A 20,523-nucleotide genomic window follows, 5' to 3' on the forward strand; every position below is an offset into this window, starting at 1 on the left:
ACCACCAGGCATTAGCAGCTTCCACCACCAGACATTAGCAGCTTCCACCACCAGGCCACAGCAGCTTCCACCACCAGACATTAGCAGCTTCCACCACCAGACATTAGCAGCTACCACCACCAGGCCACAGCAGCTTCCACCACCAGGCATTCACAGCTACCACCACCAGGCATTAGCAGCTGCCACCACCAGGCATTAGCAGCTATCACCATCACGCCACAGCAGCTTCCACCACCAGGCATTAGCAGCTTCCACCACCAGGCATTAGCAGCTACCACCACCAGGCCACAGCAGCTTCCACCACCAGGCCACAGCAGCTTCCACCACCAGGCATTAGCAGCTTCCACCACCAGACATTAGCAGCTTCCACCACCAGGCCACAGCAGCTTCCACCACCAGGCCACAGCAGCTTCCACCACCAGGCATTAGCAGCTTCCACCACCAGACATTAGCAGCTTCCACCACCAGGCCACAGCAGCTTCCACCACCAGACATTAGCAGCTTCCACCACCAGGCCACAGCAGCTTCCACCACCAGACATTAGCAGCTTCCACCACCAGACATTAGCAGCTGCCACCACCAGACATTAGCAGCTTCCACCACCAGGCCACAGCAGCTTCCACCACCAGGCCACAGCAGCTTCCACCACCAGACATTAGCAGCTTCCACCACCAGGCCGCAGCAGAAGCCGCCTCTACTGGGTCAGTGTTGTCTAATTTGTTTTAACATACCAGCAGAGCAAAATGGCAACAAAAGAACTAAAGAAAGACATAGAAGACCTGAAGAATGTGGTAAACATGATGTCTCAGGACATTACCAACATGACAAATAAGATGAGCACCATGATGAACCTCATGAAGGAAATAAGTGAAATCAAGAAGAAGAATGAGGAGCATGAGAACAGAATTATTTCTTTAGAGAACCGCTTGCTGGACTTGGAGCAGTACTCAAGAATTAATGATATTATTGTGACAGGACTAAAAATCAAACCAAAATCATATTCCAAAGCGGTGGAGGGAGAAGACCAACAAGATAAGGACAGACATGACGAGTCAACTGAAGCCCAAGTGACTGCCTTTCTGCAGGAGAAAAACATCTCAATCGATAGAGATGACATAGAAGCATGTCACACAATTCCTGTAGGTAACAAGACAGGCAGGGTAGCCAATCATGTCATCATTATCAGATTTGACAATAGAAAGAAAGAGTTCACCTACTCAAATAGGGCAGAAAGCTAAAGGGCACTGTTGTATATCTAAATGAGCATTTCATCAAAAGAAACGCTGACATTGCAAAAAAAAGCAAAATTCTTGAGGAAACAGGGAAAGCTGCAGTCTACGTGCGTCTTCTGAGCTCTGAGCATCATCAACAACTTAAACACCAGATTAATATGATGTATGTTATCATGTGTAACATATTTGATGTCTTATCCAGTGTCTTGCATGTGTCCTGTTTGTCCACATGTAGAAGACAGCTGAGTTTTTCTTCCTGAGCTCCACCTGTATAAAGACGGAGGCTCAGCAGGGCGGAGCTCTTCTTCTTTTTGACTCTTGTTGGAGGTACAGAGACAGAAGTTGAGTTGAAGCCTGTTTGTTTGTGTGTGGAGGATTGTAATGTCCATATCATCAGATGAGTTCAGCCTTTAATAAAAATAGTTTGTAGACTCTGCAGTGGGATTAAAGTTCCTGGTGTTGGTCTTTGCTCCTGTCACAGTCTCACTACTAAAGCTCAGACGCTCCTCAGGATCAGCTCCACAGTTGTACTCTCACTCTGTGATGGTGAGTTGAGTTGGAGTTGTTATTAAAGTGATGCTGCCTCATTAAACCAGGCGAGGTCCTTGAACACAGTCTCCATCAGACTGTGTGAAAATCTGCAGCACATCCACTCTGTAGTTTATTCAGCCTGTTACTGTTGTGGACGGGGCCGCAGCAAAACGGATTTTGGCCACCTGAAAAACTCAGTATCAGTGTAAGTGTACGCTATGTTTGAATATTTGCTCAGCTTTACCTCACACACTCACTAAATGAGGCAGCAACTCTGTGCTCTGCTACATAAAATGAGTCTGGTGACTTTGATTTAACAGCTTCAGATATCCATCGGAAAAGACTGTGACTGCAAGGTAAAGATTCAAGATTAAAGGTAAACTGTATCGTTCCACAAAGTAGGAAATTTATCTAAATTTATAATGTTTGTAACGTGAGGATTTTCTCCCTGCAAGTTCTTGTAAATAAAAATTGTGATTTGGTCTATAGCGTGTTCATTCTTTGGTTTCACTGTAACGCCTGTTTACATCCTGTTGTGTCAGCAAATGTGATTGTTGCTGTTGGACTTGTTTCCTGTCAGGGTCTCTGCTGTAATAATCAGAGCTGTTTTTAATGTTGGACACAAAGAGACGCTCTGACTCGTCATCTCAAACTGTTTCCATCTGTCAGTGTTTGTTGAGCTGTTGTGATCGGCCTCCTCAGCATTAACATTTATTATTTACACTAATGTAAGGCAGTGTGTTGCCATGACAACAACACCATCACTCAGTTTCTCATTATGAAGTTCATTGTCACCTTCAAAGTAGTGTTTCCATTATTATTTTCTGCTGCCATAGCAACAGTCATTGGCTGCAGCGAAACCTGGCTAAATGAAGGATCTTATATGGCCTTAATCTTGATGGATATAAATTATACAATAAAAATAGATCTGGTAGATCAGGAGGAGGAGTCTGTTTGTATGCAGCCTCTGAACTCTCAGTTAGCATTGGTGATGAATTTATTATTGCAGATGGTCACTTTGATTCTCTTTTCATAGAGATAGACGTAGAAAGTAGTAAAAACATTATAGTTGGAGTAATTTACAGGCCACCAGACTCTGATATTGACATCTTCAAAATGAATTTAGAAAAACTCTTATATCGTATAAACAAAACAAATAAAACATGTTTCATTCTCGGGGACTTTAACATAGACCTCGTTAAGGATGATACTATGACAAATGACTATGAATATTTTACATTCCTTTTCTTTTTTTCCTACAATCAATACATTCACTAGAGTTACAGAGTCTAGCAGGACAATAATCAACAATATCCTCACAAATTCTCACAAAGCTCGTATAGATTCTGGTGTAATATTCTCAGATCTAACAGATCATTATCCTATTGTTTTATTCACTGATCTTGTTAAGAACGTTGATGATTCCCCTACCAAAACTAAAGTTAAGGTTTTAAATGAAAAGTCTTTACAAAAACTGTGCAAACCTGCGAACTAAAACGTGGGATTCTGTCTATAATTGTAAGGACCCGAATACTGCATATAATGTACTAATTAATGAAATCACCGATTCCATAGATTGTACTATACCTGAAAGACTCATAAAGCAAAGTGCCATTAAACAGAAATCCTAGCTTACAAAGGGTATTTTAAAATCTATCAATAAAAAGAGTAATTCGCGTGAGTGAGCAAAGGTACTATACTGAATGCATTAAAGTTTATCGGGGTGACCAAAAGAAATCCTGGCAGGTACTAAATGAAATCCTTTGTCGTAAGCATAAAAATACTATTCTCCCTGATGCCAAAATCAAGGGAAACTTCAAAAATGCTGAGAATATCACTGGAAATGCCACCAACAATGATGAACTCGCCAGTAAATTTAATGATCATTTTGTTTCTAGTGGAAAAAACCTCTCTCAAAAGATTAATCAATCACACAATGCCACATTTAGACAATACCTCAGAGGCAATTATTTGAACTCTCTTTTCCTTAGGCCAACTGATAGAGACAAAGTGTTGAAAATTGTTATGAAAATGAAGAGCTCACACACAGCTGGTGTAGATAACATTTGTAGTAAAATTCTTAAAGCTATTATAAGTGAAATTTTGGAGCCTCTGGTCTACTCTATCAATCTCTCCTTACTCTGGGGAGTTGTGCCTGACATGACAAAAACTGCAAGAATCGTACCAGTGTTTAAGTCGGGGGATAAAAATGACTTGCATAATTATAGGCCCATATCTATTTTACCTGTCTTCTCCAAGGTACTGGAGAGAGTTGTCAATAGTAGACTGAGTGACTTTTTAAAAAAATTTAAAATCCTATCTCCACAACAGTATAGCTTTAGGAAAAAGAGCTCCACCTCTATAGTGATTCTGAATCTCTTGGAAAAAATGTATCATTGTATTGATAAAGGCGAGTTAGGCATTGGAGTTTTCCTTGATTTGTCAAAGGCTTTTGACACGATTGATTTTGAAATTCTTTTAAATAAGCTTCAATATTATGGTGTCAGAGGTACTGCACTCTGTTGGTTTCATAGCTACATGTTTGTGAGGAAACAATATGTCTCTATATTCAATCACAAATCTGAATGTAGAACAGTAGAATATGGTGTCCCCCAGGGATCTATCCAAGGACTGCTCCTCTTTATTTTATATATAAATGATTTTATACATTGTTCTGACATTCTACACAAAGTTCTGTTCGTGGATGATACTAATTTATTTTTATCACACAAGAACATAAATGATCTGCAAATTAATCTTAATGATGAATTGATCAAGGTTGATACATGGTTAAAATGCAATAAATTATCTCTAAATATAAACAAGACAAACTTTATCATTTTTTGATCAAACAGAAATCGGAGCAACCTTGAACGTATTGATATTAAAATAAATGACAGTCCTATTGAGAGAGTGACGTCCACTAGATTTCTGGGAGCTCACATGGACAAGTTCGTAAATTTCAGGGGCCATATTGATGTATTAACTAAGAAACTATCAAAATATGTTGGGTTATTTTTTAAGTTGAGGCATTTCTTACCTGGTGAAGCACTTGTAACATTATATCGGTCATTATTTGAGCCTCATCTTAATCATTGCAATATTATTTGGAGCAATACATTTCCCAGCCACCTAGGGAAATTGATAATTCTGCAGAAGAAAATCACTCGTGCCATGTCTTGGTCTAAATTTGATGCTCCTTCTGACCCACTCTTTCATTGTTATGGCTTTCTAAAAAATTACTGAACTTAATACTTTTCATAATACTTGTACTATGTTTTGTGTTGTTAATAAGCTCGATTTTGTGTCCTGATTCCAATTTCCTTTCCTCCACATTCATATCAGACTAGGAAGAAGCATTTTATTAGGGGAAAAAAATGAAAACTCAAATGTACCAGCCTCAGTAGTGTTTGTAAAGGTCCACAGGTATGGAACAATCTTGATAAAGACTTGCAAATGTCCCCATCTATACTTGTTTTTAAAAATAGACTAAGGAGGCATCTGTTGTTGAAATACTCTCAGTCATGATTTTGATAAGGTAATCTCTTTTTCCTACATGTAGCTTAATTCTTCTTGGACTGCTGGTGACGTGACCACTTGGACCTTGTTAGGATTAGGGCTTAGCCTTAGGTTAGGGTAGCTCTTGTATGTGTTTCTGTTTTTGTTTTCTGTGTGTGTGCGTGTGTGTGTGTGTGTGAGGGGGGGGGGTATGTTTTATTGTTACATGTATTTATTTTGTGCCTGGGCCCCTCTTAAAAAGCTTTTTAAGCTTCCTAGCGTGTCCCATTTCACATAAGATAACTACAAAAATGGGTATATTGTACGTGGTTTTAACTGATGTGTGAATAAAGAAATGAAATGAAATGAAATGACTGCTGCACGTTGGTATGAAAGGACATAAAATGGCAGATAAGGGAGCAGAGAAGACCACAAAAAATAACTGTATTGATACGACACTTAGCTCCAGAGAAAAAAACAACAGAAATCAGGAGTGTGATTAAACAGAGACTGAAGGAAAGGTGGGGAAGCACTGGGAGGAAGAGAGGAAAGGACGGTGGGTTAGAATTGGCTTGATTTCTTTAACAAACATGGGATGAAGGCGATGAGCAATGAAAGAAGAAATTACCCTCCAAAAAATAGCAAGAATGAGAAAAAAGAGAAAATTAAAAACAAGAAAATTTGTTAAGAAAAAACAAAACAAGGAAATGAGCTGGAAGGAGTGCTCATAAAAAATAATGGAATTAAATTAAGAATTATAATAATTCTGTAACATAACTTTAAAATGTAAGAATAATGATAATTATGATTATAGTTTTCCCCATGCTTTTTTAAAAATACATTTCTATATTAATTAATTAATGTATTTATTTATTTATTTGCAATATTTGGACATTTTTGTGATGTCACTCCAGGTTTTAAAGGGTTGACAGAATTCAAAGGGGATTCAGAGAAATGAGACGTACAAGAAGGAGAGAAGAAATAATAATATCAAGACCTGGATTTACTGTTCAAAATATGCAAACATAACACAGAGATGTGATCACTGTGGGTAAGAAGAGACAGTACAGCCTGTTATGTACTGTCAGAAATATGAAGATGAAAAAAAGCGACTGATTCAAAACCTGAAAAGATATTTTACAGAAGAACTCAGGGAATTAATCTGATTACTATTTATTATCTAAAAGAAATTATTATGAAGAAGACATGAGTTTTTTGTTGTTGTTTTTTTTTCAAATTTATTTATTATTATAAACTGGATTATTAGACATTTCAGTCCACACTCCGCACCAGTAGGTGGCGGTAATGCCACATGACGTTGTTTGCCAACCGCCAATAAACCTCAAAGAAGAATCAGCAGGAAAAGGGAGGAGAAGAAGAAGAAGAAGAGGAAGCGACTAGAAATCAGGCGCAGGACATCAGAGTCCATGAGAGAGGAGGAGCAGGAGGAGCAGTAGAGGAGCGGAATGGAGGAGGACAAGCAGAACCCGGAGCACCGGAGCAACAAGGTCCGGAGAAGACAAGCAGCAGGCTCGTCCTCTGATAGCAGCGATGTTGAGGTGAGTGTTGATGACGTCATGGATAAAAAGGGCTTGACAGCAGCCACACTAAAGACACGAGGAAGAGTCTCGAGGCTCCGTGGATCATCCGCTCATTCTCTGGTTCCACATCACATCTGGAGAAAGGAAATGTAACAAAGCAAAAAGGTTTTTATGTCTCCGTGTTTCCTGTTTTCATCTTTAACTCACTCAGAGTAAAGAAACACTTGAGACGGTCTGTGTTGCAGGGTATTTTCCCGCGCAGTGCGTCGCGTGTTCTCGCGAGAGCTCGCAGAAGAAACAATAGGCTCGTTGGAGATGTAAAGAAAATAAACAGCAGCAAGGATGAAATGAAAATGTAAGAGACTTAAACATGACTTCATACAGGTCTTTAAGGGACTGATTATTTTTAGATCATATCTTAATGGACGATAAATAATTCTTCAGTTCATTTTTAAAGCAAAATATGGAGGCTTTACAGTTTTTCCATTTGCAATGGTGTATATGATATTTACCCATGATAAAAATAAATGCTCAATAGTTTCGGGTTCTCTTGAACAAAATACACATAAGGATTTACTTGAAAATGAAATCTTTGTGGTAAAGTTTCAGCAGCTGGATAAACATTGTTTACAATTCTAAAGTGAACGTCTTTTACTTTTGGTGAAATTGGCCATTTAAGATAATGGAAACATTTATTAATTAAAATGTTCCCGTTATGGATTATTCTTACTTTGAAAATCAGAAAACAATTTGCATTTCAAAACATTAGCAATGACTTTGTTATTACATTTCTTCTCACCAACATACACTTCACCAATCTTTATTTCAGGCAACTTAATAACCACATGTGAATATGTAAGAGTGCTTTGTGTCATGTGTTTCAAAGGAAGCGGAATGGCTTTACAAATTGGACTGAACTCTCTGACGGAGCATTTTAAATGAAACTTTTCTACAAATGAATCACATTGAATAAAATGGCCATGTTCATCCATCAAGTCAACAACATATAACACTTTTTTTCTCATACCATTCTTTTTTAAACAAGGTTTTCTTACTAATTGTAATGGTTCTATTATTCCACAAGGTGGAGCCATGTGGTGTGAAATTATGGGTCTATATCATTTTCCAGTAATGCAGTACCTGTTTATGGAAATCTGACAACTTAATAGGCAGTTTTGAAATCTCCAAATCACATTTCAACTATGTTGAAGTCTCCACCCATTATCAAAAAATATCAGTTGAAAATATCAAATTGAAAATATCAGTTATGGGTCAATTCTGTGTCCCTCAATGAGTGCGTAGCCTTCTTTGAGAAAGGCTCTTTTCCCATTTCTTCTGGCTTCTTGCACCTTGGGCCACAGCTTAGCCGGGGCTTCACGATCCTCCTTTGAAAAGTCCTCCTTGAACTGAATGTTCATCTCTTTGCAGACTCTCGCCTCTCTTGATTTTTTCCATATCTCATCTTGAATAGTTGGCATTGCGAACTGTATGATTATTGGTCTGGGCATTTTGTTGGTAGTGGCGTCATTCTTCTTTCCCAAGCGATGTACTGTGTCCACTGTCTCATCAAGTTTATCCACTGACCGTGGATTCGCCTGGGTAAGGATTCCAATCACCACATCTCTTGTGTTTTCTTCTTCTTTTTCAGGAAGACCTATTAGTCTGAGGTCCCATCTTCTTTTGTATCTGGCATGCTCCAAACACGCCTGTCTCCAGGAGATGTTTTCCTTTTTCAGGCACATTATTTCTTCTTTCATTTTACCGATTTCATCTTTATTTTCTTTTATGGCTTGAGTATTGGCTTCCATCCAACTTTTAAAGAGTTTGAGTCGTTCATCTTGATCATCAAATCTCGTAATTAGGGCTTGGATCGCATCGAAGATCATCTGGCTGCTTGTTTGGGTCCTTTTTTCTTGCTTTTTTGGGATTTGGACTGAGTAATAGTTAGGGGTGCACCGGTACAGGCAGCCCACGGTACGGTCCGTACCTCAGTTTTTGGGCAACGGTTTTGGTTCCGTTTCGGTACGTGTTTTGTGCCTAAAAAGAACAATTTTTCCCCAAAAGTTATCTCTTTATTTTGCTTGTCAGCAAAAACTGTATTTCACTGTAAACAAATTCTAGTATCACTTGACATGCTGCTGTGTTGCCTATTCAAGTGATGGAATTTGTTATTTACGTGACAACGCCTGAACGCAACACAGGCTCCGCTCCATAGACTGTGTATTTAGTAGGGGTTCTGGCCGGGCTCGGTTATAACTGTCGGTCAGGAAAATGCTGCCCAGGCCGCACTCTTATGTGCTCGTCTCTGTCTGTGCACACGTGTCTGTGAACTCCGCCTTGCGTGATACAGAGTGCAGAGGAGGATGGTAAACACACAACCATGTAGACACAGAGACTGTGCAGGGCAGACTGAATGGTTCAGTATTTTACATAGTCTGACAGTGTTTACCGGAGCCTGCAAAGTGATACTGTTTATGGACAGAAGAGCAAGTCAGGACACAAATCTAACCAGCATGCATTGTGCTGCGATCACTGGTGATCGAATCTGTGCAGGCCTGACTCAAGTAGCTGAGAGTCGAAATTTAAACCCTGCTATTACAATATGGAGATGGCAGTACAGGGTGACATTTGCAGGGACACATATAGTGCGCGTTCAACCCCAGGATATTCTCAGCATCCAACGTTTATTTTACTGCATTTTGAAGTTTTGTGCACCAGTTTATGGTGGAAATGTCTTAATATGAAGAAAAACAGATGTGTCATATGGTGACATAATACTACTACTACTACTACTACTAGTAGTAATAATAATAATAATAAAAAAAATAATATAATAAAATTTATTTATACAGCGCTTTTACAGCTCTCAAAGACGCTTTACATTTAAAACCAAAGAAAAGAAGTACATACATGTAAGTGCACAGAGATAAACAGAAGACAAGGACAATATAAAACAACAGGTGGAAAAGCACTGTGCAAAAACAAAGGAGGGCACATGAGAAACCGAGAATGAAAAGTTAATGTTAAAGGTTAAAAGCGGATTTGAAAAGATGGGTTTTGAGGAGTGATTTGAAGGTGGATGGATTTGGACAGTCACGGATGTGTATAGGGAGGGTGTTCCAGAGGGAGGGGGCGGCTATGGAGAAGGCTCTGTCACCCCAGGTTCGGAGCTTGGTCCTGTGTGGAGGAGAGAGGAGGTTTTTGTCGGATGATCGAAGGTTGCGGGAGGGAGTGTGGTGGTGGAGCATGTCCGTGAGGTAGGAGGGGGCCTGGCTGTGGAGGGCTTTGTGGGTGAGGAGGAGGATCTTGAAGTTGATTCTGTACGGGACAGGGAGCCAGTGTAGGTTTTTGCAGGACAGGGGTTATATGTTCACAGGAGCTGGTGTGGGTGAGGAGGCGGGCAGCAGAGTTCTGGATGTGCTGGAGTTTGTTGAGGACTTTGGATGATGAGCCATAGAGGATGCTGTTGCAGTAATCCAGTCTTGAGGTGATGAAAGCATGGATGAGAATTTCAGCGGTGGAGAAGGAGAGTAATGGATGGAGGAGGGCAATGTTTCTAAGGTGAAAGAAGGCAGTTTGGGCGAGGCGGCTGATGTGATGTTCAAATGAGAGGTTATTGTCGAAGATGATACCAAGGTTGCGGATGAATGGGGAGAGAGAGAGGGTGGTGTTGTCAATGCTGAGGGTGAAGTTTTGTGTTGCTGTAGAGAAGGATTTTGGGCCGATGAGTATTATTTCAGATTTGTCACAGTTGAGTTTGAGGAAGTTGGCTTGCAGCCATGATTGGAGTTCAGTCAGACAGTTGGTGAGGGTCGAGCGGGTGACCGGGGTGATGGATTTTGTGGAGATGTAGATTTGGATGTCGTCAGCGTAGCAGTGGAAATGGAGACCATGACGACGGATGATGGAACCAAGGGGGAGTAGGTAGATGATGAAAAGGAGAGGACCAAGCACCAGGCCCTGAGGGACACCTTGAAGCAGGGGGATGGTGGCAGAGGTGCAGCTGTTGACGTGGATGAACTGATGTCTGTCGGTGAGGTATGATTTGAGCCAAGAGAGAGCAGAGTCAGTGATGTTGAGGGAAGTTTGTAGGCGGGGCAGCAGAGTGGTGTGGTTGATGGTGTCAAAGGCAGCAGTGAGGTCGAGGAGGATGAGTATGTTGAGGTGGCCAGAGTCGGCAGAGAGGAGGAGGTTGTTAGTGATTTTGAGGAGGGCGGTTTCGGTACTGTGTTGAGGGCGGAATCCGGATTGAAATGGTTCATATAGTTCATGAGCGGAGGTGGGTTTTGATTTGGGAGGCGACAACACGTTCCAGAATTTTTGACAGAAAGGGAAGGTTCGAGATGGGACAGAAATTTGAGATGACGCCCCCCCCCCCCCCCCCCCCCCAATCTCAAGACTGAGATTGGGGGGGGGGGGGGGTTTGAGGAGTTTATTGACGGTGGAAAAGAGAGTCTTGGGGTTATTGGAGCCAGAGTGAATGAGTTGTGAGTAGTAGTTGGACCGGGCGGCAGTGAGGGTGTCTTTGCTTTGTAGTTTGAAAGGTGGTCTGTATAGGCATGGAGATGGACTGTGAGACTGGTTTTCTTGTAAAGTCTTTCAAGCTGGCGCTTACGGGTTTTCATGTGACGGAGTTCAGGAGTGTATCAGGGAGATGAGTGAGTAATGAGACAGTTTTGGTTTTTGGGGGAGCCAGTTTGTCGAGGCAGAGGGACAGTGTGTTGTTGTAGAGGGTGACCAGGTCAGAGGGATTTGGGGTCAGCGGGGTGATGAATGTGGACCGAATATTTGCCAGTGAGTCAGAGAAAGCAGAGGGGGAGATGGACTTGATATTTCTGAAGGATATAATGCGTTTGAGTTTTGGGGGAGGGAGGGGGGTCTTGAAGTCCACAGTGATGGCCAGATGATCCGAGATGTGGAGGTTGGTACTGGAGAGTTGGTGGAGGGTGAGACCGGCGGAGCAGACTAGGTCCAGGATGTGGCCGCGACAGTGGGTGGGGAAGTTGACATGCTGGGTGAAGTGAAGGTAGTGGAGCAGTTCCAGGAGGTCTATTGCACTTTTGCAGTTTGGATCATCAATGTGGATATTGAAGTCCCCCAGCAGGAGAATTGAGGGGGATACGGCGGATAGCTGGGTGAGGAATTCGGCGAGGTCTGAGAGGAAGGAGTTGTTTGGTTTGGGAGGGCGGTAGATGATGGCGATGACCAGGGAAGTGGGACCAGACAGTTTGAGGGTGACTTGTTGGAAGGACTGAGCAGGAGGTATGGAGATTGTGGATATTTTAAAGCGTTTCTTGTAGATGGCAGCAACGCCACCACCCCGTCCGTCTGGGCAGTGTTTGTCAGTGGGTGTGGTCTGGTTTAGGGAGAAGTAATCCAGGGGTCTGTGCCAGATTTCGGTGAGGCAGAGGAAGTCCAGTTTATTGTCAGTGATGAATTCATGTAGGATGGCACTTTTGTTGGTCAGTGAGCGGGTGTTGAGTAGAGCCAGTTTCAGGTGTTGTTGGGTTTGAGTAGTACAGGGGGTAGCAGGAGTGCAGAAGATGGGGCACAAGTTTTTGTTATTCACAGTCTTAGTGCGGTAAGGGCGGGGTGGTCTGTGCTTTATGATGGACTGTATGGGGAATGTCTCAGGTGGGAGGGTTAATGTTTGAAATGGTCGGACGGGGGCGCTGGTGAGCGGGGCTGTGCTCTGTGCTGCAGTTGGAATGGAGAGAGGAAGTGTGTCAGTGGAGGGGGCGTGTGATGTAAATAGTCATGCATGTGGCTCGTGATGTACAGCATGCTGAATATTGGCTGCCAGTGTGCGGCTTCCCAGGGAGGTAGGGTGAATGCCATCGTGTTTGAAGAAAGAGGGATGGTTCCAGAAAAGATTAAAATTGTCGGCGAAGTTGAAGCCTCGAGTGTAGCAGGTAGGCCTGAGCCAGGTATTCAGCAGGAGCAGCCTGGAGAAGCGAGCGTCCCCGCGACCAAGTGTGGGAATGGGACTGGAGATAAAAACAGACTTTCCACAAGTGCGTAGGAGGTCCAGGAGGGAGGTGAAAGCACTTTTGGTCAGTTCAGAGGTGCCCCAAGCCAGGTCGTTGGTCCCTACGTGCACCACGATGCGGGTAATGGAGGAAGGGAGTGATTGCAGCAGCCCAGGGAGTTTTTACAGGATTACCGAGACTGTGGCTCTGGGGAAACAACAGGTGGTGGCATTGAAGAAGCGGATATTCCTTGTGATGGAGTCTCCGATGATCAGGGTGGTTGGAGGGAAGAGCGGGCGAGGAAGGGTTTTTGCGGGGTTGGATGGTGGCGAGCCAGCATCCGGGTCGTCCGCTGGCCGCAGGATCGGTGACCCGGCACGGCCGGACAGGTGTTGCGGTGGATCGGCCGTTACAGCCCTAAGAGGAGGAGAGTCTGCCGGGAGTGTGGGGTGGAGGAGGCCTCCGGAGCGTCTGAGGACGACTTCCTTCAGGAATTTGCAACGTGAAGCAGAGGTAGTTGTCCGGGAGGAGAGCTGGTGATCCGGGACCGCAGCAGAGCCACTCTGGGTACCGGCGGGTGCTGGCGAGTGTGGAAGCAAAAAAGTCAAGGTCCCGAGCCGTGCCAGAAAGCTCGCGACCTCGCTCTTCTCCTCTCAAACGGACTTTCTTTGTCTTTCATTAGATATCAAAAACTCAAATACTCAGAGGTCAAAAAAATAATTGGAGACACGTAGAATCAGATGCAACTGAGTTTAATGTGCTCGCAGGCAACAAACACATCACAACTCAATGAGTCAAGCTCCGGAGCAGGACTGAAATTTCTTTGTTTGCGCTCGCTCTTTTATCGTAGAATTTCTGCTGAGTCATCTCTTTTCCTTAAACTTTTCCACTGGGCGCTGATCATAAAGGTGTCACATTTCTGCTGAGTTTGCACTTTTTTAGTCCTTCCCCCTCTAGGGTCATTATCAGGACAAGCTGTAATTCCCCTAACTTTCCACTACTGTTTTCTGAACCCATCCTCATGCTACTTTTAGAAATGATTCACAGTGAGTCCTAGGTACTTCTCCACCGCAATGCTTAAGTGCTCAATGAGTGTGTGTGTCATAAGAATACATGAAATATTAAACCAGTGTGTAATTTGTCAGTTGCACAGATTATATTGCGTCAACACGTATCTTTTAAAGGTCAGTTTAAAGGTACAGTACGAACACTATAGTAAATATTACACTACACGAGGAAGAACGCCGGGGAGGCGAGCCGCGGGTACACCACCAGCTGCCAGTGTGGAGCCAGCCGCGATGATCCCAGAGGCAGGGCAGCTGGAGCGGGGAGACGGCGCCCCAGCAACGGCCACGGCACCGGGGACCGCGGGGCCATTGGAGCAGGAAGCCGCGGGGACGCCATCAGCCGCAGGTGTAGGACTAGCTAACGTTACCCCAGATGTGGAGCCGCCTGAGCCCGAGGGCAAAGCACCAGTAGCCGCAGGCGGAGAGGGGCCAGCAGCTTTTCCAGAGCCAGGCGTTGCACAACCACCAGCAGCCGTGTGCAGAGAGCTAGCGGCGGGGCTAGCACGTGGGCTAGCTTGAGCTATGCTAACCGGGCGAAGATCTGGGTTGTCTGCTAGTGCCTCTAAGCGATTGGAGAGGCTCAGGCGAGGAGGAGAGGCAGTCGCATCCTGGAATCTCTTTCTGTTGCGGATCACAACTTCAGCCCAGGATGTCTGGAGGCTGGGTGTGGAGGAGGAAGGCCGCGGACCGGTGGAGGTATCCCATGGGACGGTGTCCTGGAGGGCCACTTTGAGGGAGACAATGTGCATGAACTGTTCGTAAGCCAGGTCCAGGCAGGAGGTCAGCATGACCTGTTTATCTTGCAGTTCCTGAGAGTCGGCAGATGTCTTCCTTAAGGTCTGTAATCTGTTTCTTTGCTTTTGTGAGCATTATGTTGTTACAGGCCATGGATGTAGCACGTTGGCTAGCTTGAGCTAAGTTATGGATGTAGCACGTTGACTAGCTTGAGCTAAGCTAACAGCTAGGTGGTGCCGGTAGTCAAGGCGTGGGTAAATGCAGAAATGGGACAATGGCCAGTAACGTTAGAGCCAGCAGGGTTGTGATAAGGAGGCAGGGGTGTATAGGTGCCACTGGAGGGAGAATAGCTTCTTGGAACAGCAACGTGTCAGGCGTGGAGCGCAAGCTGCCGTGCTGCTATGCTATATCTTGTTGTTCTTTGAGTCTTCAGCCTTCAACCTGCAAAGCATGTCAGGAAAAACTCTCTAAAAAACACTTGTATTTTAAAAGAAAGTTTATAACTTGTGGGTTATGTTTGGCAGACATGCTTTAAATGTTATTTATGGTTTTAGTTGGCTCGCTGCACCGTGACAACTCATTAACTCTTTTTCTGTTTGTTGGTATAGGAACAGAGAGGAAGAGAGGAACTTATACGTCACCACCGTGACAAATCCTTCACAACATCTGGACCTTTAAAAATTCATCAAAGAGTTCAAACTGGAGAGAAACCATACAGCTGCGACCAATGTGAGAAAACATTTTTGCGCTGCAGTGCCCTCAAAGCCCATCAACGCATTCACATTGAAGGGGAACTGTCCAGTTTTTTCCAAAGTGGGAAGGATTTTACAGAGTCAGGGACCTCAAAAAAACAAGACATTGACACAGCAGAGAAACTGTTTAGCTGTGATCAATGTGAGAAAGCTTTCACCACTCTACGTAGCTTAAAAAGTCACCACCGTGTTCACACTGCAAAGAAGTCGCACTGCTGTGACCAATGTGGGAAAACTTTTTCGCAGCGCACGTCCCTTGAAATTCACCAAAGAATTCACACAGGAGAGAAACCGTACAGCTGTGATCAATGTGGCAAAGCTTTCACACAGTCAGCTCACTTGAAAGCCCATCAGCGCAGTCACACAGGAGAGAAACCATACAGGTGTGACCAATGTGGGAAAAAGTTTTCCCAAATAAGAACCTTAATATCTCATAAACATATTCACACCGGGGAGAAACCATACAGCTGTGATCAATGTGGCAAAGCCTTTGCACAGTCAGGGGCCTTAAAATGCCACCAACGTATTCACACAGGAGAGAAACCGTACAGCTGTGATCAATGTGGTAAAGCCTTTGCACTGTCATGGACCTTAAAATTCCACCAACGCATTCACACAGGAGAGAAACCATACAGCTGTGATCAGTGTGGCAAAGCCTTTGCAAAGCCATGGACCTTTAAAAGCCACCAACGTATTCACACAGGAGAGAAACCGTACTGGTGTGACCAATGTGGAAGATTATTTGCCTGGTGCAGTACTTTGAGAACCCACCAATGCCGGCATGCAGGAGAGAACCCATACAACTGTGACTAGTGTGAGAAAGCTTTTATTGAACGGTATGACCTAGAAATCCACCAACGTGTTCACACCAGAGAGAACCCGTCCTGATGTGACCAATGTTGGTAGTGACATTAAAGCCCACAAATGTGTTTACCCTGCATTGTTTTGGACATTTTCAGGGCCAGGCAAACATCTTCCTACTGCTTCCTCCCCATGCCCTGATAGCTGTGTTGATATCTTACTTTTGTCTTTGATTATTTTTATCTGTTTTTTATTTCAACTGTAACCCTATGTTGGACCACCAGATTCCTCCCTGTAGGACTCCCATGTGTGAGAGCTGACCACAAACTTTTCACAATCAATCATGCAACTGTCCGGGGCAATGTTGCGGCTCACAATGCACCCGACCCTGAAGCGTATCTCTGCGACTGGTGAGCCCACAGGATGGTGACTCCATGTTGATCTTTGGGACTGTGCCCCATGAGCCCCATGAGTCAAGTCCATGTACATATATATAGGCTGATTGACCAAATAAGCATTTGAAAACTGATACTGATGCCTCTTACCATGACTGTGATCAAAGTATTTGCATCAGCCTGAGACCTCTGTCACAGACAGGCTCTGCAGTCTCAGACGCTGACTCAACATGCTGAATGAAATGTTTAGTGACTTGACTGATTTTTGGTCCCGTGTGCAGCTTCCCTCTCTAGCCTGCCTCCAGAAGGGGGCTCTGTTTGTGTTGTCAGGGCGAGGTGCTCCAGGTCTGATCCATCATGGTCTGTTGACTCACTGTTAGTCTGGCCCCTCCCCTTGGACCACTTTGCCTCTCAAGACCCGACCAGGAGCAACGGCTGGGACACCACAGCTCCCAGTATGACAGGGACATGAAAACCCTTCCACAATGTTCAGGTTTCCAGCTCAGACTGTTTGCTCCTGTTGATGACATCAGGACACCAAAGTCTTCTGAGCTCTGAGCATCATCAACAACTTAAATAGCAGATTAATATGATGTATGTTATCATGTGTAGCATATTTGATGTCTTATCCAGTGTCTTGCATGTGTCCTGTGTTTGTCCACATGTAGAAGACAGCTGAGTTTTTCTTCCTGAGCTCCACCTGTATAAAGACGGAGGCTCAGCAGGGCGGAGCTCTTCTTCTTTTTGACTCTTGTTGGAGGTACAGAGACAGAAGTTGAGTTGAAGCCTGTTTGTTTGTGTGTGGAGGATTGTAATGTCCATATCATCAGATGAGTTCAGCCTTTAATAAAAATAGTTTGTAGACTCTGCAGTGGGATCAAAGTTCCTGGTGTTGGTCTTTGCTCCTGTCACAGTCTCACTACTAAAGCTCAGACGCTCCTCAGGATCAGCTCCACAGTTGTACTCTCACTCTGTGATGGTGAGTTGAGTTGGAGTTGTTATTAAAGTGATGCTGCCTCATTAAACCAGGCGAGGTCCTTGAACACAGTCTCCATCAGACTGTGTGAAAATCTGCAGCACATCCACTCTGTAGTTTATTCAGCCTGTTACTGTTGTGGACGGGGCCGCAGCAAAACAGATTTTGGCCACCTGAAAAACTCAGTATCAGTGTAAGTGTACGCTATGTTTGAATATTTGCTCAGCTTTACCTCACACACTCACTAAATGAGGCAGCAACTCTGTGCTCTGCTACATAAAATGAGTCTGGTGACTTTGATTTAACAGCTTCAGATATCCATCGGAAAAGACTGTGACTGCAAGGTAAAGATTCAAGATTAAAGGTAAACTGTATCGTTCCACAAAGTAGGAAATTTATCTAAATTTATAATGTTTGTAACGTGAGGATTTTCTCCCTGCAAGTTCTTGTAAATAAAAATTGTGATTTGGTCTATAGCGTGTTCATTCTTTGGTTTCACTGTAACGCCTGTTTACATCCTGTTGTGTCAGCAAATGTGATTGTTGCTGTTGGACTTGTTTCCTGTCAGGGTCTCTGCTGTAATAATCAGAGCTGTTTTTAATGTTGGACACAAAGAGACGCTCTGACTCGTCATCTCAAACTGTTTCCATCTGTCAGTGTTTGTTGAGCTGTTGTGATCGGCCTCCTCAGCATTAACATTTATTATTTACACTAATGTATGAAGTTCCTTGTCACCTTCAAACTAGTGTTTTCATTATTATTTTCTGCTGCCACAGTAACAGTCATTGGCTGCAGCGAAACCTGGCTAAATGAAGGATCTCTCAGCATTGGTGATGAATTTATTATTGCAGATGGTCACTCTGATTCTCTTTTCATAGAGATAGATGTAAAAAGTAGTAAAAACATTATAGTTGGAGTAATTTACAGGCCACCAGACTCTGATATTGACATCTTCAAGATTAATTTAGAAAAACTCTCATATCGTATAAACAAAACAAATAAAACATGTTTCATTCTCGGGGACTTTAACACAGACCTCGTTAAGGATGATACTATGACAAATGACTTTATTAATATTTTACATTCCTTTTCATTTTTTCCTACAATCAATACATTCACTAGAGTTACAGAGTCTAGCAGGACAATAATCGACAATATCCTCACAAATTCTCACAAAGCTCGTATAGATTCTGGTGTAATATTCTCAGATCTAACAGATCATTATCCTATTGTTTTATTCACTGATCTTGTTAAGAACGTTGATGATTCCCCTACCAAAACTAAAGTTAAAGGGAAATTTTGGTTTATTTCAACCTGTCTCCTATCGTCCTAAATTTGGTTCAAGTGACTAGTGACATACAGATAATAGTTAGTATGTTAGCTGTTAGCTGTTAGCCTAGATACAGCCATAGCGTCAGACCTGTTAAAACGTAAGTGAACGGGCATCCCTTCAAGTCTGCCATGTTTGTTTACCACATAGCTCTGCTTTCCAAAGCGCGGCCGAAATATCGCGAGAACAAGCAGTGATCTCATACAGTGCCTGAACAAGCAGCAACAGCTGGAAGGCAGAACCAGACGGTCGCCTGAATGGAGGAGGAGGAGACAGAGAGGCGCAACAGGTAACGTTAGAGGACGAGAGAGGAGGAATGGCTGCCACAAGGCTGCGTAGCTCTGGAGATTGGTGGTGTACCTGTGAATGCTGTGCCCCAGTGCCCACAGAAGAGGAATGCCTCTGTTGCAAGGAATGGGACCGGTTGCAGCCTTATTTTCAAGGTCTGGATGTGACCGAGGACGAGACACCTCCATCTGGAGTAACGTTAGTATCCAGCTGGGCTTTATCTAGAGCTGGCGAGATATATTTCGGCAGCGCTTTGGAAAACAGAGCTAGATAGTAAACAAACATGGCAGCACACCGGTAAGGTAAGACAACATGTTTACATGTCGTTTTCTATATGTTCTCTGACATTTATCCTAACGATATGAGGCGGGCTTTGTGGAAAAAAAGCTTGTTTAGTGGACTAACTTTGCACTTGAAGGTTGCCCGTTCACTTACGTTTTAACAGGTCTGACGCTACAGCTGTATCTAGGCTAACAGCTAAAATGCTAATTATTATCTGTATGTCACTAGTCACTTGAACCAAATTTAGGACGATAGGAGACGGGTTGAAATAAATCGAAATTTCCCTTTAAGGTTTTAAATGAAAAGTCTACAAAAACTGTGCAAACCTGTGAACTAAAGCGTGGGATTCTGTCTATAATTGTAATGACCTGAATACTGCATATAATGTACTAATTAATGAAATCACCGATTCCATAGATTGTACTATACCTGAAAGACTCATAAAGCAAAGTGCCATTAAACAGAAATCCTGGCTTACAAAGGGTATTTTAAAATTTATCAATAAAAAGAATAAATCATACAAGCAATTTGTTAAAAACCCTAGTGATGCAAATAAAGAAACATATATAAAGTATAGAAATAAGCTCACACAAGTAATTCGCGTGAGTAAGCAAAGGTACTATACTGAACGCATTAAAGTTTATCAGGGTGACCAAAAGAAATCCTGGCAGGTACTAAATGAAATCCTTTGTCGTAAGCATAAAAATACTATTCTCCCTGATGCCAAAATCAAGGGAAACTTCAAAAATGCTGAGAATATCACTGGAAATGCCACCAACAATGATGAACTCGCCAGTAAATTTAATGATCATTTTGTTTCTAGTGGAAAAAACCTCTCTCAAAAGATTAATCAACCACACAATGCCACATTTAGACAATACCTCAAAGGCAATTATTTGAACTCTCTTTTCCTTAGGCCAACTGATAGAGACAAAGTGTTGAAAATTGTTATGAAAATAAAGAGCTTGCACACAGCTGGTGTAGATAACATTTGTAGTAAAATTCTTAAAGCTATTATAAGTGAAATTTTGGAGCCTCTGGTCTACTCTATCAATCTCTCCTTACTCTGGGGAGTTGTGCCTGACATGACAAAAACTGCAAGAATTGTACCAGTGTTTAAGTCGGG

The 20,523-nt window shown here is 43.1% G+C and overlaps 1 pseudogene across 1 annotated transcript in view; it reads left to right on the plus strand.

Moving 5' to 3' along the window:
* Window positions 1-17,969, plus strand: part of LOC144459741 (uncharacterized) — a 28,005-nt pseudogene extending 10,036 nt beyond the window's left edge. Inside the window, exons 3-4 of the transcript XR_013488548.1 lie at window positions 15,246-15,355; window positions 15,437-17,969. The product of XR_013488548.1 is annotated as an uncharacterized LOC144459741 (transcript). The remainder of the gene's footprint in view (window positions 1-15,245; window positions 15,356-15,436) is intronic.
* Window positions 17,970-20,523: the final 2,554 nt, after the last annotated feature.

Source organism: Epinephelus lanceolatus, chromosome 22 (assembly GCF_041903045.1).
Source record: "Epinephelus lanceolatus isolate andai-2023 chromosome 22, ASM4190304v1, whole genome shotgun sequence".
NCBI lineage: Eukaryota > Metazoa > Chordata > Actinopteri > Perciformes > Serranidae > Epinephelus > Epinephelus lanceolatus.